Below are 15,116 nucleotides of genomic sequence, written 5' to 3' on the forward strand. Positions count from 1 at the left end.
CTCGTATGAAGATAGGCTGAGAAAGTTGGGGCTGTTCAGCCTGGAGAAGAGAAGGCTGTGTGGAGACCTCATAGCAGCCTTCCAGTATCTGAAGGGGGCCTATAGGAATGCTGGGGAGGGATTCTTCATTAGGGACTGTAGAGACAGAACAAGGGGTAACGGGTTAAAACTTAAACAGGGGAAGTTTAGATTGGATATAAGGAGGAAATTCTTTCCTATTAGGTTGTGAATGCTCCATCCCTGGCAGTGTTCAAGGCCAGGTTGGACAGAGCCTTGGGTGGTATGGTTTAGTGTGAGGTGTCGCTGGCCATGGCAGGGGGGTCGGAACTAGATGATCTAAATGTCCTTTCCAGCCCTAACTATTCTGTGATTCTATGATCTAGTGTTCAGAAGAAATGTTGATATAGTTAGGTCACAACTCATGGCAGGTAGATAACAGTGATTCTGAAACTCATACGTCTATAGAGCAGAAAGGGATCCTAAAAGATCACAGAAGCTATGGTTTGGGGCCATAAATGGCATATCAGCATGTATTAAGTATGTGACAGTTGGGTAGTCTCTTGTAGGAGGCAAAATATTCCAATTTGGAATATTTGCTGGACAGAAGTGTAAGAAAACATGGAAGTAGATTATGTACATTCTGATCTGATTCTAAATGCCTGTCGAGACTCGTAATATTCTTCCATATCATTTTATTCAGCTTATATGAAAGTCTCTCCTGGATTGAAAAATATAACAGGTTGGGACACATGAACACTTATAACAATAAGGAAATTCAGAGGATTATTGTATTTAGTAAGTTGAAAGAAGAAAGTGTCTGTTTTGATGCTGCAGGAAAAGTTGCCCATATCTTAAGCAACACGGGAATAGATATGTTTATGCTGTAGGAAGAAAATCCCAAAACCACTGACATATCTATCTGGGCTATTTTTCTAACTTCCTTGAGTTAGTACCACAGAAATAAAGGCAATCATGCATATCTTCAAGGAGCATAATAAGCTTGAGTGTGCAGTCAAATTTAGATTTAGAGGTGCTCTTATAAGTTGTTACTATTCCTGATGTAATGAATTGTTGAAAAATGCTATGATTTCAGACCAAATCTGTATTTACCACAAGGTAAATGAAATATTGTTTGATGAAATCTTAATGGAAAACAGAAAACTATGTGCTCTATTTATAAGATCATTTCAATAGTGGTGGATCTTTATAAATAAGAAAATATATGTATAAAGCAAAGCAAAAAAAATAATTACGTGTGCATAAGAAAAAGGATGTGACTATACAAAGAACTGCTGTAATGTGAAGCAGTGCTTTCAAAGTGACAGGCTACATAAGTCAAGTGGTGGCTTCATGGGTAGGATGGCCCCCAGCAATGGAAACTGAAGAGAAGCATATGGTACCTTCTACAAAAGCTACATGATACGGGAGAAAGTGAGGATAACGGCCTGGAAAGTGCTGAACTGTGATTTTGTCTAAACATTCTTTGGGAGGCCACAAAAAGGAAAAGCTGTGCTGGCTGAACCTCAAGTGTGATATGACCAAAGCTACTAGCTTTGTTTGCCCAGGGGGTTCATACCTTTGGAGGAACTGCTCCTGACATTGTCTGAACATTACTAACTAATTTTAACTGATAGATTTTAAGTATTTGAATTTCCATTTCACATTTCTATGGACTTTCACAGTTCATGTCTAACTGGGAAAAGAGATGTCATTCCTGTAAAAGCCCTATTATGACCCCAAGAAACTGTTGATGAGGCAGAAAAGGACCGGCGTTGGTGCTGATCAGCTCATGCCAGGTCTCAGCTGAGTTATATGTGACAGTAATTAATGAAGTCTTTTGTCCTTTCAACTTGACTCATGAAGGCATTCATTAATCTTTCTTCCCAAATCTCAGGGTGGAAGTAGGGCTGTTTCCTCCATCCTAAATGCTCTTGCCAAAGTAGGGAAGATCACTAAGACACTTAATGACATCCCTATTTATATTTAATTCTTTAGGTAAATCAACCATTTGTCTCATGGTAGATATTTTATATGCTGTGTGGGCTCAAATCTTTTTCTGAAAGCTCTGGTTCTTGTATCTCACTGTTTTGTGCAGGTGATCTCTTTGCTTTCTCTCTACTATTCACACCCATATTAATACCAAGATAAAATTTGCCTATATATAACCTTCATAATATTTGTTGCAAATGATGCAATGCTTGTAGGATTGAATTCTTATAAGAATATTACAGAACTTAAAACGCCCAGTGTACATCCGTATATTGTGCACAAAATGCTGGGTACTTTGACTGGGTTTTCATCAAGAAAACCTGTCAAAAGTGTACAGGTTTGCAACAAACAAAATACTGCGAGTCCCCAAATAAAGAAGTTGTGAGGAATCTGCATTTCAGTACTCCCTTCTTTTCAATGATAATTTCTGTATTTCTCCTTCCAATGAGTCGTATATTGTTCATTTCTTTCATAGGTGTTAGGTATTTACCTCTCTTCAATAACTGTAAAGGGCATTTTTGTGTCACTTTCAGAACAGGTCACTGCTGGCAACAAGCCAACTCTTTGCAGTTGCAAAACAGAACATTACAACACCTAAGCCTGTTTCAGACCTGGCTTTGCATAATTTTTGAAAATAGGATTCAAATGTCCTGTCTGTTTCTGAAAGTTACTCCATGATTTTTTTATCATTTTAGAAAGACTTGATTTTAATCTGAGTTTTGAGCTAAGGCATTTGTGCTTGCAAAATGTGGTGTTCGTAATAATAGTCACAGACATAGCAGCAGAGGTGTTACAATCAAGAAATAGAATCTGCAATGTGTCACCTACAGAAATTACTGAGGTTTTGTGTTGTGGTTTAGTTAACGGATAAGGCCATTCTGATTTATAAAAGACAAATGAACACATAAGCCAGATCCAACATCCATTGCAACACCCATTGTGAGACTTGGTCTCAAAAACAATGCAATGAATCTCAAAAACAATATATTGAAAATGGGATTTATCATATTATGCTCTTCTCAGTTCAGCCAGTGTGTCTAGTTACTGTTAAGTGTATGCTATGTGCTGCTGGAAGAGCAAATCCAAATTGGAGATAGTGATTATCATGTCAATATTACATGTTTGTCTGGACTAATCACTAGCTATGCTTTGGTACATAAGAAATGCTTTTGAAAATTGTGCAATAATAAAGGTGTTCATAGGGTTTTTTTTACAGCAATTAAAGCATTTGGATAACGTGAACTACTCAATATGTGTTACAAAATCAATGGCAAAATCTGTGTTGTAATGTTAAAGGTTTTGCTGATTTATTTTCATATTGTTGATTTGTGTATTATTTAGTAAAAGTGTTTATGTATCTTCCATTGACATGGGGTAGACTTTTCAAATTCCCACATTTCTTTTTCATCTCTCCTTGGTCAATATATAGACATTGTATTCTCAATTGAAAATCCAAACTTTTTGATATAAGATCATGATTGACAATATTAACTGTGGTGGTACTGCTATAAAATAAAGTGAAACTCATAGGAAATCCCTGTTCAAGTAATTTTTAGTCTGAGATATCCAATGCTAACAGCAATATCCCTAAGATGTTTAACTCCAAAGCTATTGCCTAAGAACATGTGGGTTTATATGATAGAGATGCCAGAACACTTCACTTGCAAAGACCCAGTGATATGAGTAGTATATATAAAGCATACAGTACTCTGAAAACATCTGGTAATTTACTGTTTTGTTAAGCAACAAGAGAAGTTTTATATAAAATTCTTCTATTTCTCACCATGTGTTTGAATTCTGAGAAGATGTTTTACCCAAGGATAAGCCCCTGAAGGAGGTAACCTGCAGAAGAAACTCAAATAAAATCATGGGCATAACTGCTTGCTGAAAAACAGGCAACTGCAGCAGCACTTGGCCCCATCCCAAACCTCTGCATATTCCAGTAATTCACTATTTCCTCTTGTCCTTCCTGCCCCAGAACCCTTAATCTAGGCCATTCACATTTATCAGACAGGAGATTATTCTTAGTCTGTGCAGTGAGAAAACCATAAATAAAAACAACAAATGGCTAAAGCTGACTGGGAAAGTAGCTGTCTAAGCCTTTTTCACCACTTATTACATAATAAGAGGATTTTACATTTTACAGTGGTTCACTGCATTTTGTAAGATGCTATTATTCTTCCCCTACATAATCCTGTACCTAAGAAACTCTTTTCCCCAGATAGATATATTTGCTCAAAAATGACAAGATACAATTATTAGCAAGTGAAATTTGCTGTCTCCAAGTTAAAACAGTTGAGATTTATGGAAAAATATGAAAAAATATGAAAATCAAACGCTGTGGTAGCCAAGTTATTGTTTCTTTCTTTTTTTTTTTTTAAGAATGTAATATTCAAGAATTATTTGAGTGTATTTAAAAACATAGTACGTAGTTTATGCAGTACTACCCTCTCAGATTGCAAATATCTGCCTTAAAATTTGCAATGAAGAGTTTTATTTTTTTTATATCTAACTCAAATTCAAGCAAATAGTTTAGATCAGTATATTTAAGAATATTTTTTTTTTTTTTTTTACATGAGCACCCATTCCACAAAACAGCAGCCTACTCGTTTATTCACACCTAAATTTTAGAAAGCAGTATAAGAGGGATGACTGCTAACCCTGCCAGCGGAACATGATAGGGACCCTGACAAGGACTTGTCATTCGCTGCCAACTAAATCACCCCATTAAATGGAGGAAATACTGAGCCATAATAAACAGCAAACATTCCATATGGGTAAGAAGTAGACTATTTCATGTCTTACTTTCACAGCTCAAGCTTTGGACCTGTGAAAAAACATAATTCCTGGTAAAGAATGACCAATATTTTCCTGCATCTACAAGTCTTCCTTGCTTAAAATAGCAGGTTCCTTATAAGAGGTAAAAACTTCTGTGACAAAATCTAGATTTAGTGAATAATTATGAAGTTCCAGTCCTTATTGTTGCCCAGGTTGACTGCTTTTCAGGCTAATATTTTTTATATCCTCCCCTGCAAATATTTTAGTGTCTGCATAGAAGGGAAACTTCAGCATGGGGCAAAACTCTTCCCATCACTTACATGGTCTGACAGAACCAAGAAGCAATCCATATTTGACAAAGACTTGAGCCAAAGATCCTGGTGAGAGATAGTTTTATTAAAGATTGTCAGCTGCTAGATCTTTTTTTTTTTTTTATTTGTATTAATTTATTTAGTCTTCTAATCAACATTTCTCTTCCTATAAGCCACCTCCCCCACCTTAGTGTGTCACTGTCGGGGAACATAATCTCTACCCATCATACTATCAGCAGTATTGCCAAGGTGCTTTCGTGCAGGGATCCTCTGTTTTCATCTGAGTCAGATGTGATTAGTACAACTAGAGACGAGCTTGACAGCTTGCTGCTTCCCTGAGGGAGCTTTGCACCATGATGAGAGAAGCCCACAGCCAGACTGTGCGCAGGAAAGCAAAGCATTATAAGTGATGTAGTTTATCTCATGCACTTGTGGGCAAGACAGGGATTGTCTTGGACTGCCCTTAAGATTAGATTCTTTCCACCAAAATGTGGGGTATTGTGGCAATTTAATTTCCTTATATGAAGTAGTTAGGATTATATAAATCTGTTTTTCTGCATTCAATTTTTAATAAAAGCAAAGGCTCTGGAGTTTGTGGAAATTCTAACAGCATAATAATAAAAAGACGCTGATATCACCTCAGCTCCACTAGAGCCTATGTGAAGAAAATTGTTAGACCATTTTTAATACCAGAGTTCAAAATACAGTGCATATGAGCTCTGCAGGGTTTGCTCAGCTGACAGCAAACATAGCCTGAGCATGTCTGCTAGAGGAAGAGGCAGTCTGGCATGGGGAATTAGATTGTCAGCAGTGAGCAGAGGATAGCCAAACATTACATTTCCTTTCACAGTGACCAGCTGATTGAGTCAAAACATACTGTGCCCAACACTACATTTTTATCTTCATAGTACACAAGCTATACTGCGAATTAAACAATTCATCTCATAAACCTAAATTTTATGATGATTCGTAAACACTGGAAGCAGGATTAAAATTTTCTTGATAAGTGAATTAATTCTTTAAGGTTCTAGGAATTTGTGGTATAACCAGTTTGAACCTGTGATTTTGTTGACTGTGAACTGGTATTTAAATATCAATGAGTGTATGCAAACAGGACATCTCAAGTGAGGTTTTCATGGTTATAATGGTGCCCCTGGATATGTTATAGTTAGGATTGAGGAAGTGTTTCCATCATTAAGTGTATTTTTCATGTGTATATACTTTGCCACATAAATTCACTCTTAAAGATGTTAGCGTGTTTCTAAAAAACAACAGTAAATTAGAGTATCTCCAAATCTTAGAATTAGAAAATTATTTTTAGGAATTTATTTCTTAATGGAAAAGTTTTCTGGTGCTTGAATACCCTTTACGTACAAGGTATGTAATCCAAAGTTTATCATTTAAGATGCTTTCTTACTCTTAAATAGCTAAAAAATATTTCAATTTGAAATCATGTTTATTAAGTCCATATGGTCTAATGCATCTGGTGTTTTCAAAACAAAATATAAACACAATGAAATAATTAGACTTAAAAATGCACCTTTTTCTCCATTCTGTTAAGGATCACAATCTGCCTAAAATCTTATGGACAAATCTGATCCACATTTTAGTGTTACTGTTCCTGTTGACTTTTCTGCATCCATATGGTGAGAATTTTACCCTAAGGATATGTTTACACTGCAGCCAAATGTTTAACCACAGAGTTTATAGAGTTTAAACTCTCTAGCCTGGGGAATAATCACTGTATAGTTGTGGCAGTGCAGACCTCAGCTCATGTTAATCTTAAAAACTTATATTACCAAGAGCTTTGCAGAGCTTTTGAAAAACTCTGTGCAACTGCCAAATACTCTGTTCCTCACACTTGCTCAAGTTATTAAAGACTAGATGGGTCTACAAGTGCTGTACCAAACGCTTTGATGGAAATGACTCTCTAATTCTCTCTACAGCTACCTGAAAGAAGGATGGAGATGGGAGGTGGCTGGTCTCTTTCCCCAAGTAACAAGTGGCAGGACAACAGGCAGTGGCCTCAAGCTGCACCAGGGGAGGCTTAGATTGAATGTTAGGAAAACCTTCTTCACTGACAGGCTGGTCAGGCGTTGGAACAGGCTGCCCAGGGCAGTGATGGAGTTACCATCCCTGGAAGCGTTCAGAAACCATGTAGGTGAGACCCTCAGTGACATGGTTTAGTAGTGGCCTTGGCAGTCCTGGGATAATGGTTGGACTTGATGATCTTAAAGGTCTTTTCCAACCTATTTGATTCTATGATTCTTTGATTCTAATTCTATTAACAAACAGGATACATTTTAAGGAATACTTTTTTTGCAGCATATTGCTCAACTATTTCTGGACATGACTAACTTGTGCAAACTAGATGACATGTGGCACGACTGTTAAGTTGTATAAATCTAGGGGCTGGAAGGGTTACCGCTTAATTATAAACATGTTTCTCCAAATGCACATTGGGTATGTACAATTAGAAATATTAAGATACTTTATATTTTTTTAATTAGAATTTTAGAAATATACTTGTGAAAATAGCTTGGAAATATTTGGGAAAAATATTATAAGCCAATGTTTTATAATTAAGTTACATGCAATTATAGCTTTAATTATAATGCCTGGAAATTGCTAGTAACTGTCTAAATTGACAGAAAAATTACATCCTCTACATCAAAAATGTTGAAATAATGTCAACCTTATTTTTCATTGTCATATATTCTGTACAGATGAGCAACAATTTTAAAAAGTATTGTTTTTCTGTGAGAGCACTTCATGCTGTCTTTCTGTATCTATAATGTAATTAAACATATGTAGACAGTGGAATCAAGGGTTTGATATAAAAACATCCAATCCTTTCAAATAGTGTATCAATTGAAAGATGCTTGCACCATTGTCTTTACTCATTTTTCATTGGTAGGACCAGGACTGCTTCCTAGGCTTTTGAAGGATGACATGACATCTTTTTCTCCAAAACAGAGATAACCTGAGGTTCCCTCTTTCTGTGATTTTCTAATCATGACTGGTTAAAGTCAGCTGTTCTGCTAAGGGAGCTTGACAAGTGACTGAAGTGGCTCACTGGGAATTTAGTGCAGATTGGCTTCTACTGACACAGGTCAATTTTGGGTGTTTCATGATAGCAGCACACAGATGAGTTTAACACATTAACGACTTCATATTTTAGCATTCATATTTGAATTCCATCAGCGTATATTTAACTTTTCCTGAATACTACTTGACAGTTGCAAGACTTTGTCTTGTCACCTGCTACCAGTTTTATTTCCATGGGGACTTAAGAGATGGCAGAGAAGGAAGACAAGATCTCCACACGGAGTTTGCTATGTGAGATTCAGCAAGTCTTCCCTAGAGATTCATAATCTGTACAAATATATTCTACACATTACCAATGATGAAGAGCTGCTTGATTCAGGGAGAGTCTTGGCAGGGCAAACACATGAAATTTCTAAGAGCAAGGTTTACTTTTTTTTCCTGGCAATGCTATCTTCTTATCTGATGGGAGCTCATTTCCAAATAGCTGCCAAAATTTGGATATGATCCAAATTGTATTCTAGCTTTGGTGGGGTCTAAATGCATACCTAGACACTGCAACTCTTGCCCATTGCTAAAAATGCTTTATATTCATTGGATATGTCTGCGTGTCTCGGAGAGAGTTTCTTACTTCTGAAAATAAGATATTTGGCATACACACTTGAGAACCTGGGCCAAATTATACCATTACCAATCATTATCTAATGCATTCAGCGAGGGGAATAAGTAATGGATTGGGAAAATTTAATATTTCTGGTTTCTTGTTCTTTTTATAGTCAATTTTCTTACATCCTACACTAATGTTGAGAATCAGCGCTGGTCATAGACCACATATACTTGTGTATGAGTATAAGCAACAATTACGGAGCAGATGGATTTATTTAGAAAACTTCTTTGTGTCCTAAGGAACAGAATGAAATAAACAAATAAAACCTCCTAAGACAAGAGAAATTCTGGAGTAGGGGAAGACAGGGCGGGAGGAGAAGGAAAGAAATAAATATTTCTTGGCCAATATGTCCATGATGTCACTTTTTTTTCCATAAGATGTGCCTAGCCACTTCTCTATTCCCTGTTTATTCAAATCAACACAGCATAATGCAGCAGCTTGCTAGAAAGGTCAGTGTACCTTTTTCCAATGTAAAATATTATAGGGTGACTCTTTTCCCTTAACGTCTTAATTCAACATTAAAGCTTTATTCATGGGGAAATTTCTCCTGCCCTTGGAGTTTATAATCGAGTGGTATTGCTAACTGAGCAATCTAGCCTTTTAATGGATATTTATCTTGGTTTCACTGGATTGGTAAAAAGAAATAATTCAGATCCAAGAAGCATGTAAAGTACACCAAAGGTGCTGTTAAGGAAAATAAAAAAAGTGCTGCAGAAATTTCCAAATGAGAAAAATCTTGCTGTACTTCTAAACATATTCCTATATTAAAAAGTCTTGCAGGTCCAAAATATTTGTCACTTTCTGGCCTTCTGTTATTTTATGTAATGTTTCAAAGTGTGTAACTTCCTTCATTTAAGAATGCATGATGAAAAAAAAAAAATCCCAGACAAACCAAATCTTTCTCGTGACATTTCTGTGATTATGATTTTCCTGATTTCTTTTCCAATATGGCACACTCAATTGAATAAGCAAAACTTTTCAGACACTGTCACTGCCTGCATAGTCAAGCTAAAACCTGTTAATGCTGGTTGTATACATACTTTTTAATATACTACGTTATATAGAGAATTACAACAACCACTTGTGCAGAAAGCAATATATTTTTTCCTTAGTAGTATCAGGGATATTGTATGAAAATCTAAGTTCTAATATTTCATAAAATCAGGTCCATAACAGGAAAAAAAATTGATCTCTGGAGATATAAATAATTGGAAAATTAGATAAGGCTATGTATTGCCCTTTTTCTTTAAAAAATTAAAAATCTATTTGTCCTACCTGAGCTCACTGACCACACACACTCAGAGTGACACTTGGCCATATAATTTCTCCTTTCCACATGCTTATATTTGTGAACTGAGCATTGAATGGACTTACTCTGAAAAGCCAAAATCTGATGATTAAGGTAAGCTGCAGTTCATCAGAGTCTGTGGGTTTAGATCTATCATAAACTGGAAAACTTATGTTGTTTTTATAATTTTTTAATGTTTGCCCTTTCTCAGATTAAGAAAAGACTAGTTAATTCTGAAAACTTTCAATGGCAGAATAGTTCACAATTTGTCACATGATGACAAGGGTACACAAAAGTGAGGAAAAAGCTTATTTTTCCAGGCAGAGCTCAGGAGGCTGCCAGCTGTTGACAGATGTTCCAATGATTTACCAAAAGAGACTATTAGGACCCTCTGCCTGACCTACAGAGGTGTTCAGTTAAAGATCAAAAAGAGGCTACCTGTGCATTAGCTGGAATTACCACCTTATATGACAGAAAAAGAACTTAACACACAGACTGAAACAGAAGCACTAGGAAAGAATGTGGATTTACAATCCTGTTCTACTTTTGATTTTTTTTTTCTTTTTTTTTTTCTTTTTTTTTTCTGGGGGAAGTGAAATCCACTACTATTTCTAACAGTGACTTTGGGACAAAATCTGCCTTAGGAAATCATCTGACAGGAACTTTGGCCTGCAACTCTTCTGGCTTAGCAGCCCACTTTCTTTAATTTTCTTGTCAAATTTGTGACTTTATTGGCTCACTTTCTGGTAAGTGTTGCTCCTATTCATGTAAATGATTTTCTTTGCAGCATTTCCTTCGGGGGCTACAGCCTGCATGGAGAGTATGGAAACTATTTCCCCAGATGAAGCCAATGAATGTTCTGAGGCCTAATAATATACATATCCTCTTGCAATTCACAGCAGATTCCAGTAAACACTGGCCTTCATCTGAATGCTTGAGTTCACCACTTTCCAGTGCTCTTGGCAAGAATGACTTGGGTGTGAGGAGAATGTATCCATATCTTGTCATTTATCTATGGAGGAGGAATCTGTGCTGATTTTCTGAACCTTACTTGACCACTGACCACAACAGGCAGTTTTGTATTTAACTCTGCAAGACAGCTATACAGATTAAAAACTTATTTTTTCATCTTTTTTTTTTTTTTTTTTTTCCCAGAAGCAGGATCCGAAATCTTTTTTAGCTGCTGGTTCCTAATCACTGCACACTGGTGATGAGTCCCCTTCAACTGACAAGTCACTGTCCTAGAGCCTCTGCCTCAAAAAAATCCGATATGGTTGGGTTGTGGCCCTGAATATGGTCCAAGTAAGTTGCTGCTGATATCCATTAGAAGTCTGTAATTCTGCTGCTTATAGCCTCCTCAAAATTTTGTATTTATCATTTCTGACTGTCTTTCCTCCTTTCTTAAATTTCTTCACACAAGTCTATTGGAGAATGTCTATGAATTATCATATGTAGACTGTGGTCACTTGCAGCACAGGTTTATCTCCTGTCTCTTTTTCTCAGGATCTGAATCCCATCAAATATGGATAGAGCTTTGCACTGACCTGGCATTCTCACTTTTCACTTTTATCTTTAATATGGTGGGAGAAGCATCTGGAATCCTGTGCCATGATCCACACTTGTCCTTCTGGGGTATCAGAAGCCCAATACACTTTCCTCAACTAAATCATGTCCTTTACTGATGAGAAAGCTATATTCTCACTCTCATTTTCTTTTATTTTCTGCATAGGGACATTTTCTGGCAGGTCCTTGTTCTGAAGGAAAATCTTCTGTCCCAGTCCCAGTTTTTTGACTTCACTAACATAAGTTTACTTAATTTAGGAGTTTGTGTTTTACTAGCACTTTTTCCACACAAGTCATTCCCTGAAGATTTTTATACCATATCTAAGTATTTTTTATTACTCATAAGAAAATAGAAAGTGAGAATATGGCACTATGAAGCTTTTAAAATCTCAGAGAATTTTTTCTTGAAACATACTAATGGCGTTAAAGTACTGATAAAGTATATGTATAAAATTGTTTACCCTTAGATTCAAATTTTTGATTGGTCAGGTGGCCAATTTACCTTTCATAAATCACCCTCTGTTGGTTAATAACAGAACTATAGATTGACTTTATCAAAACGTAAGATTTAGTTATCAAGGTAGTACATGGGTGGAACTGCTAAAACAAATTTACTATACCTTATAAGGTATGCTATGCTACTCTATGCAAATCCCTCTCTGTTGAGAACCTGAGACTGTTTTGCTGCTGGAAAAGTGAATAATGCCTGCTTTCAGACAACTGCCCTTGACTTATGCCTAAATTCTTCACTGTGACAGACTGTAGCTTCAATGAACTCGACAGGCTCCTTATCTTAGATGGATTTTGCCTTTGGCAAAGAACCAGACAAGACTTCTCCCTACCTGTAGCCTTCCACACATCTTTGTGACAGCTCTCTCACCTTCTGTTTTACTCTTATACCCAGTAACATTGAATGTAAGTGATGGTAAAGTATATAGCGCATATTAGTCAGCTTGCAGTGTAACACTGTAAAGTGTCTGATGGTTCAAGGGTTAAGGATGCTATATATTAGTAAAACAACTGAATGATAATTAATTGACTCTATTTAAATGCATGGCCCACTCCTTTGTTGCAGAGAGGAAAGTAAAAATAGTAGATGAATGTTTTACATAAGAGGAGTTTATTTTGTTATGTCATGTTAATTTTCATATTGTGGTGCCATTTCTGTCTTGTCTCCTTTCGTTATCCTAAAATGAAATGAGAATACTTGAGAAATACAAAGAAATGTCTAACAATACAGTTGCACCAAAATAAATGTCTCTTCCCATTCAATTTAGGTATAACCCAGTTGCTTTTAATTGTATTATCATGAATGTAGTGCTAGCCTTTTATTTGTCTTCCTGCTCTGGGCTTCAGCGGAATGAGTTCCTGTACTTAATGGCTTTGCAGGTTTGTGATATTTGTTCAGCATGTTTGCTAAGCAATGAGCACTTAGCATTTGTCATCTGGCATCTTTCATTTTCTTTCCACAGAGCACTTTAAAAAGGCTACATTTTTGGGGAAAAAAAAAAAAAGAAAAAAGTATCTTGGCATATTGTGTGTACTTCCAGAGATAATGCTCACTTAGCCACACGTGTGTGGGGGATGTTCTTGTAAATTTAGCCTATTGCAAAAAAAGAACAGATATCCTTTCTTGTCTTCAACCACCGTAATGAATAGCAATATTATTTAATAAAATCAGTATAAAAGGTGAAAGAATAAACATTGCCACTCATGTTGTCCATCAGCCTTCAGAGCGATGTATAAAATTTGTTTTGAAGTAATTCATGGTACCTGCAAGCTAAAAATAAATGAAGTCAGTTCTGGAGGGACATCTGTTTCTCTGTATAAAATGGCCTTGCCGACTAACCATAGTTAATGGTCCAAAGTGCGAACTTCCATGAGATATTTCATTTAGGCTGGCACACCTGGCTCTTAGCAACACTGCTCATTAATTTTATCGTGCAGAGGCTGACTGACACTTTAGAGGACTACAGACACAGTACAATTTACTGCTTAGGAAGATGTTGGAGGAAGAGGGAGCAGTTAAGTTAATGTATTTATGATCAACTTGTGGAAGAAACAGATAGACAAATGTACCTTTTGAAGCCCGTAAGAGAGTGTACTTTTGTTATAGCCAGTGTTTGTATCTGAGTCCCTTTGTGCAAATATGGGAAAAAATATTTTTTGCTTTTGGTTTACATTGATTAAAAGTTGGAATTTACCTTTATGCATTTCAGAACACTATGTTCCTTGTTCACACTTGGGATAGGATGACGAGGTCACTGAGGAAAGATTTTTGTAATTCAATTCTCTATCGGCTTCAGGGTGGGAGGTACAACTCCCTTTACAAGTCCCTGTTTTCTGGGGTCCACATGTTCTCTGTTCTTTAACCATGCACAAAACACAGGGTCAAAGTCTTAATCCTGATCACTGTTGATACCACCATGGGTTTTGGCTTCAAGATCAAATTTCTTTATGAAGAAAGTGTGCTTCTGATTTTGTTTCTAACTCCTTGCTCTAGTGTCCTAAGACTATCAACAAAAATGCTCAATGTGTCTTTATGAATTAAGACAGTCCCTTGCAGAAGAATGCACCACATCATTGTATAGAGGACCTTCAATTTTATAAATTAATTTGCAATTTGGAAATTCAAAGTTAGGTTGTGTTTTGTTGATCATGGGCCTAATGACCTACCAAAACTGTTCCTGACCAATGCTGTTTCCTAGTCTTTCCAGGCATTTTCTTTTACCTCTCAGACTTTCTTACTATATGAGCCTTGCTCTTGTGGTTAAGATATTTGAATTGGATTGAAAGGAAAAAAGCCTGATCCCAATCTGCTATATATGTTTCATCCATCAGCCCAGGTTTGAAGATAGGAGTTTTCCTTCTCCTATGAAGAAGGCTTGTCTTCCCTAATGAAGATTCAGGAAGGCCTTTACCCATGTATTCTGAGCAGGACTGTCATCTCCTGGGTCAATCTCGAGCTACCGATGATGCAACAGAACAATATCAAGCGCCTAGGCGGGATTCTGACTTAGAGGCGTTCAGTCATAAGCCCACCAAGCCATCAATATGTGTTTCATCAGTCTCTAGACTGCATCCTTATGAGTAAAAATTATTTTGCTAATTCATAAAAGGTTAAAAAAAAAAAAGTCTGATAAACTTCAATCAATTCTTATTGTTTAATGTTTGTACTGCTTCTACCTCCAATGTGCCCTCTGTTTTGGATAAACTATGCTATCTAGTTTGAAATTTTTTGGGGAAGTCATAGGGATTAATTGTAGGTGACTTTTCTCACAAAGATTTTTCTCACTTCTGCCTGAAGAGAAACATAGACCAGGATTTTCCATGTTTGTCATGTTTCCAATCTCCAAATCCTGTTTTGAGCTCTGTTTCATTCTTCTGAAGACAAGGTTAGAGTTTTGGCCTGTTGGTAAACTTTTTTGTAATTATTAGAGAAATGTTACTTGGAAAAAACATCTGATGAGACAAA

Source organism: Pezoporus wallicus, unplaced genomic scaffold (genome assembly GCF_028554395.1).
Source record: "Pezoporus wallicus isolate ANWC-B61680 ecotype Strahan unplaced genomic scaffold, APGP_CSIRO_Pwel_v1 contig_4788, whole genome shotgun sequence".
Lineage (NCBI taxonomy): Eukaryota > Metazoa > Chordata > Aves > Psittaciformes > Psittacidae > Pezoporus > Pezoporus wallicus.